Raw genomic sequence first — 5,897 nt, 5'->3', positions numbered from 1 at the left:
CATACTAAAGGTCAGAATTGCAAATAAGCCACATAGAGGTCAAAATTTCTGTCTTAGGAACAGATTCACTCAGTTACACACTCATAAACTTGGAAATATATCTACGATACTAATTATACAATACTGTCTTAATTACAACATCAAGCCCTAGACTTCGAATAATTTCCACAATTTGCTTTAATTTTCTTTACTGTGGCAAAGCAATTTTTATGGATTTTTAAACTGTACATGTTATTGAAGTTACCACTCAGTGCAGAAACAAAAGGAGCCGCTAGCAAAATTTTGTATATTTGACTGGAGTATTTAATTAACATAACATGTAGGTCAAACATTTATTTTTTTGTTAGAAACTCCCATTACAGGCTGATACATATGCAGTTTGCTATGGATTTGGGAGATGTGCTGTGTACAGAATTGTGCTGCTGAACAAAATCTAGATTACTATAAACAATAAATAATAGACAACCTATGACCTATGTATTGTTATGTTTAGCTTATGTTTGAGTCAAATTTTCCTTGGATGTTCCACTGTAGTATTCTAGAGTTTATTCGCAAAACTAAAGATACTACATTCTGCAATCATTTGGGTAAAATTTGATTTTTATGCTGAATATAAATATTAAGTGTTTAATTTCAAATTATAATTCATTTTTAGTGCTTTTGGAGTTAACATATAAAAAGAGAAAGTATTTATTCCTTGCTTTAATTCTCACTCATTTTAAAAAGTTTTTTCACAAATTAAGTCTTAAGGAAAAACATTTTAAGAATATTATTTTTTAAACCATTTCTTTAAGTGACAATTGACACACAAAAAGTGGTATATATTTACTACATACACTTAAGGTGTTGGAACCGTGTGAACCCATCACCATAATCTACGCCATAAACATATCCATCTCATCCGACAACTTCTTTCTACCCTCTCTTACTTATTATTACTTCTTTAGGGGGAGAGGAATAAGAACATGTGACAGAAGATTTACTCGCTTAGCAAAATTTTAAGTATAAAATACAGCGTTGATAACTACAGACACTACACTGTACAGCACATTTCTAGGATTACTCATTTTGTACAACTGAAACTTTGCACCCTTTGAGCAATACTTCCACCTCCCCCACCCCTCCCCCTGTCCCTGGCGAGCACCATTCTTATCTGTGCTGCTATAAATTTGACTATTTTAGATTCCTCATATAAGTGGCATCATGTAGCATTTGTCCTATGTGTGGGATTTGTTTCACTCAGCATAATGTCCTCCAGGTTTATCCACGTTGTCACAAATGGTAAGATTTCTTCCACTGTGAGTATGTACCACATTTTCTTTACCCAATCATTTGTCGGTGGACACTTAGGTTGCTTCCATGTCTTGGCTATTGAGAATAATACTGCAATGATCATAGGAATGAAGATATTTCCTTGAGATCCTGATTTCAATTCCTTTGGATACACATCCAGAAGTGGGGTTGCTAGATCATATAGTCGTTCTAGTATTAAGTTTTTGAGGAACCTCCAAACTTTTTTTCACAGTGGGTACACCAATTCAAATTCTCACCAATAATGTACAGGGTTCACTTTCTCCACATCCTTGCCAACATATTTTTTTTTTTATAATATCCATCCTAACAGGTGAGAGGTGATAATGTCATGGCATGGTTGTTTTGATTTGTATTTCCCTAATGATTAGTGATACCGAGCATCGTTTCATATTTCTGTTGCCCATTTGTATGTCCTCTCTGGAGAAACGTCTATTCAGTTCCTTTAGCTATTTTTAATTGGATTTTTTGTTTTTGGTTTTTTTGCTATTGAGTTGTAAGAATTCCTAACATATTTTAGATATTAACCCTTTATTAGATATATGGTTTGCAAATATTTTCTCTCATTCTGTAGGTTGCCTTTTCATTTTGTTGATTGTTTCCTTTGCTAAGAGGAAGCTTTTTAGTTTGATGTAAATCCACTTGTCAATCTCATATACCACATTAACATAGTGAAGGATAAACATCACATGATCATTTCAACAGATGCAGAAAACGCATTTGATAAAATTCAACACCCTTTCATGATTAAAAACCCTCAAGAAATTAGGTACAGAAGGAATCTACCTCAACACAGTAAAGACTATCTATGAAAACCCCATAGTTAACATCATACTCAACGGTATAAATCTAAAAGCTTTTCCTCTAAGATCCAGAATAAGGCAAAATAACTACTCTCACCATTTCTATTCAGCATAGTACTGGAAATCCTAGACAGAGCAATTAGGTAAGAAAAAGAAATAAAGGCATCCAAATTGGAAAAGAGGAAGTAAAATTATCCCAGTTTGAAGATGGCATGATCAATCTTATGTGTAGAAAATCCTAAAGACTCCACATGCACACAAAAAACTTCTAGAACTAATCAACAAATTCTTTAAAATTTCAGGATACAATATCAACACACAAAAATCAGTTACATTTCTATACAGTAACAACAAACTATCCAAAAAGGAAATCAAGAAAACAATCCCAGTAATATTAGCATCAAAAAGAATACTTAGGAATAAACTTAACCACGGAGAGGGAAGACGTATACACTGAAAACCACAAAACATAGATGAAAGACATTAAAGAAGGCACAAGTAAATGGAAAGATATCACAAGTTCATGGATTAGAAGAATTAACATTGTTAAAATGTCCACCTACCCAGAGAGATTTACAGATTCAATGCAACACCTATCAAACTCTCAATGGCATTTTTTTTATAGAAATAGACAAAACAATCCAAATAGCCATATGAAACCACAAAACATGCCAAACAGTAAAAGCAATCCTGAGTAAAAAGAACAAAGCTGGAGGCATCACTCTTCCTGATTTCAGACTATACTACAAAGCAGTATTAATCAAAGAGTAATCATGGAGGCGTCCGCGGCCCGCCTGTTCCTGCTCCGGCTCTTGCCTCCGGGGGCCTGGGCCCCAGCGCTGGGTGGCACCTCCCCAGAGGCACTGCCGTTGGTCAAGGAGGACGTGAAGCGCGGGGTGGATCTGAGCAACCAGCCGGCCAAGATGACGGCCGAGGTGGTCCTGGCGCACTCGGGGAGGGGGCTCCGCGCCCAGCGCCGCCTCCTTCCTTCTGGCCCTGGAGCCCGAGCTCGAGGCCCGGCTGGCGCACCTTGGCGTGCAGGTGAAGGGAGAAGATGAGGAAGAGAACAGTCTTGAAGTACGAGAAACCAAAATTAAGGGTAAAAATGGGAGACTCTTCACGGTCAAGCTCCCAGTTGCTCTCGATCTGGGGGCCAAGATTTCAGTGGTTGTGGAAACAGTCTATACCCATGTGCTTCAGCTGTATCCAACCCAGGTCACCCAATCTGAGAAACAGTTTGTGGTGTTTGAGGGGAACCATTATTTCTACTCTCCCTAACCAGCGAAGACACAAACGATGCGTGTGAAGCTTGCCTCCTGAAATGTGGAGACCTTTACCAATCTGGGGAACCCCACATGCTCTGAGGACCTCCTAGATTTCAGACCTTTCAGAGAAGTCCCTGCCTATAGTCAGCATACTTTCAAAGTACATTATGAGAACAATAGCCCCTTCCTGACTATCACCAGCATAACCCGAGTCACGAGGTCTTTCACTGGGGTAATATTGCCGTGGAAGAAAATGTGGACTTGAAGCACACGGGGGCTGTGCTTAAGGGGCCTTTTTCACACTATGATTACCAGAGACAGCCAGACAGTGGAGTATCCTCCATCCATTCTTTTATGACCATCCTCCCTGCTGCTGCCCAGGATGTTTATTACCGGGATGAGATTGGCAATGTTTCCACCAGCCACCTCCTTATTTTGGATGACTCCATAGAGATGGAAATTTGGCCTCGCTTCCCTCTTTTTGGAGGTTGGAAGACCCATTGTAGCCAACAACTTCCCAAGCCATGAGCACCTCTATAATTTGGGTGACCAGTATGCACTGAAGATGAGGTTTGTGGACCACATGTTTGATGAGCAAGTGATAGATTCTCTGACCTTGAAGATCATCTTACCTGAAGGGGCCAAGAACATTCAAGTCAACAGTCCCTATGAAATCAGCCGGGCCCCAGATGAACTGCACTACACCTACTTGGACACATTTGGCCACCCTGTGATTGTTGCCTACGAGAAAAATCTGGTAGAACAGCACATTCAGGACACTGTGGTCCACTACACATTCAACAAGGTGCTCCTGCTGCAGGAGCGCCTGCTGGTGGTGGCTGCTTTTTACATCTTGTTCTTCACTATCATCATCTATGTCAGGCCGGACTTTTCCATCACAAAGGATCCAGCACGCGGAAGCCAGGATGAAGTTGGCCTGCATCACAGAGCAAGTATCCACCCCGGTCAACAGGAGAATAGGTCTCTATGGTCTCTTTGACGAGTCTGTCAATAGGTACAAGCAGTCCCGGGACGTGTCCACCCTCAATAGTGGAAAGAAGAGCCTGGAGACAGAACACAAGGCCTTGACAAGTGAGATTGCGTTATTGCAGTCCAGGTTAAAGACAGAGGGCTCTGACCTGTGCGACAAAGTGAGTGAAATGCAGAAACTGGATGCGCAGCTCAAGGAGCTGGTACTGAAGTCAGCGGTGGAAGCTGAGCAGCTGCTGGCAAGCTCAAGAAAAACACGTACATCGAGAATGAGAAGCTCATCTCTAGAAAGTGACAGGAACTGGTCACCAAGATCGACCACATCCTGGATGCTCTGTAGCCCCTACTGGTGGTCCTCAGTGGGCCCAGGGTGCTGCACTTTCAGATGGCAGGTGGGGGTGGTGGTGATGGTGAACACTGAGGCCAGCACATGCTGGCATCAGTATTTTGCAAAAGGCCTTCAAGGGAAAGAAAGCAGGCCCTGCCTCAGGCAACACAAGAAGCTTTGTTTTTGTCCCTAAAGCATTCCTTTTTTAAGGAAATCTTACATCCCATTAGAAACAAAATATCTTTGTGTTTTAAACAAAGAAATGTTCCATAGTTGATTGGTTTTGTTTTGTTCTGAAGCCTAGGATATTCTTTCAGCCTGTAAGCCCCTTGTTTTATGGCCTTCTAATTCCTGGTGTTTGGGTATTTTGCGAGTGTGTGTGTGTGTGTGTGTGTGACCAAGTGAGAATAAAGCAGGGACTGTGGGGAGAAAAAAAAACCAGCATGGTACTTTCATAAAAACAGACACAACCACCAGTGGAATAAAATGGAGAACCCAGAAATAAGCCCATACATATACACATAACTGATCTCAACAAAGGTGCCAAAAATTCACCTTGGTGAAAGAATAGTCTCTTCAAGAAATGGTATTGGAAAAACTAGATATCCACATGCAAGAGAATGCAATTGGACCATTATTTTAAACCATGTACAAAAATGAACTCAAAATGGATTAAAGACTTAAACGTAATACCTGAAACCAAAAAACTCCTAGAAGAAAACATTGGGAACATTTTTTTCAATATTGGCCTTGGCAATGATTTATTGGATATGGCATCACAAATATAGGCAACAAGAGCAAAAATAAGTATATTATAAAACATGCACAAAATGCTATTATGCTATAATACTGTTGTGTGAGAGGAAATGATGGGAAAATCATATTCCTAAAATCTTATTTATAGGTTACCTTATTTCAAAATGATTTCATATCAGCTACTATTAATATATATAAATACAAAAGAACCAGAAATTTTATTGTAAAATTTTACAATGTTTATTTTGCGTTAATAAATTCACATAGATGAGAATATAATGAAGTCTAGAATGTAAAAAGTAGAGGATAGGTAGAAAGGCAATGTAATACAGTGAAAAGAGAAAAGAATGTATTGTTCTGACAGAACCATTTCCAAATCTACCTCTACCATCATTTCAAACAACATGTTCTAGAGGATACTTCCAGATCTCTCTCACTAATGTG

At 39.5% G+C, this 5,897-nt stretch overlaps 1 pseudogene; it reads left to right on the top strand.

The window, feature by feature from the left end:
- Positions 1 to 2,887: 2,887 nt before the first annotated feature.
- Positions 2,888 to 4,709, top strand: LOC124241326 (dolichyl-diphosphooligosaccharide--protein glycosyltransferase subunit 1-like; annotated as a pseudogene).
- The last annotated feature ends 1,188 nt before the right edge of the window (positions 4,710 to 5,897 follow it).

Source organism: Equus quagga, chromosome 6 (genome assembly GCF_021613505.1).
Source record: "Equus quagga isolate Etosha38 chromosome 6, UCLA_HA_Equagga_1.0, whole genome shotgun sequence".
NCBI lineage: Eukaryota > Metazoa > Chordata > Mammalia > Perissodactyla > Equidae > Equus > Equus quagga.
Note: the sequence above shows the minus strand (reverse complement) of the source record. Positions and strands in the feature narration are given on the sequence as shown.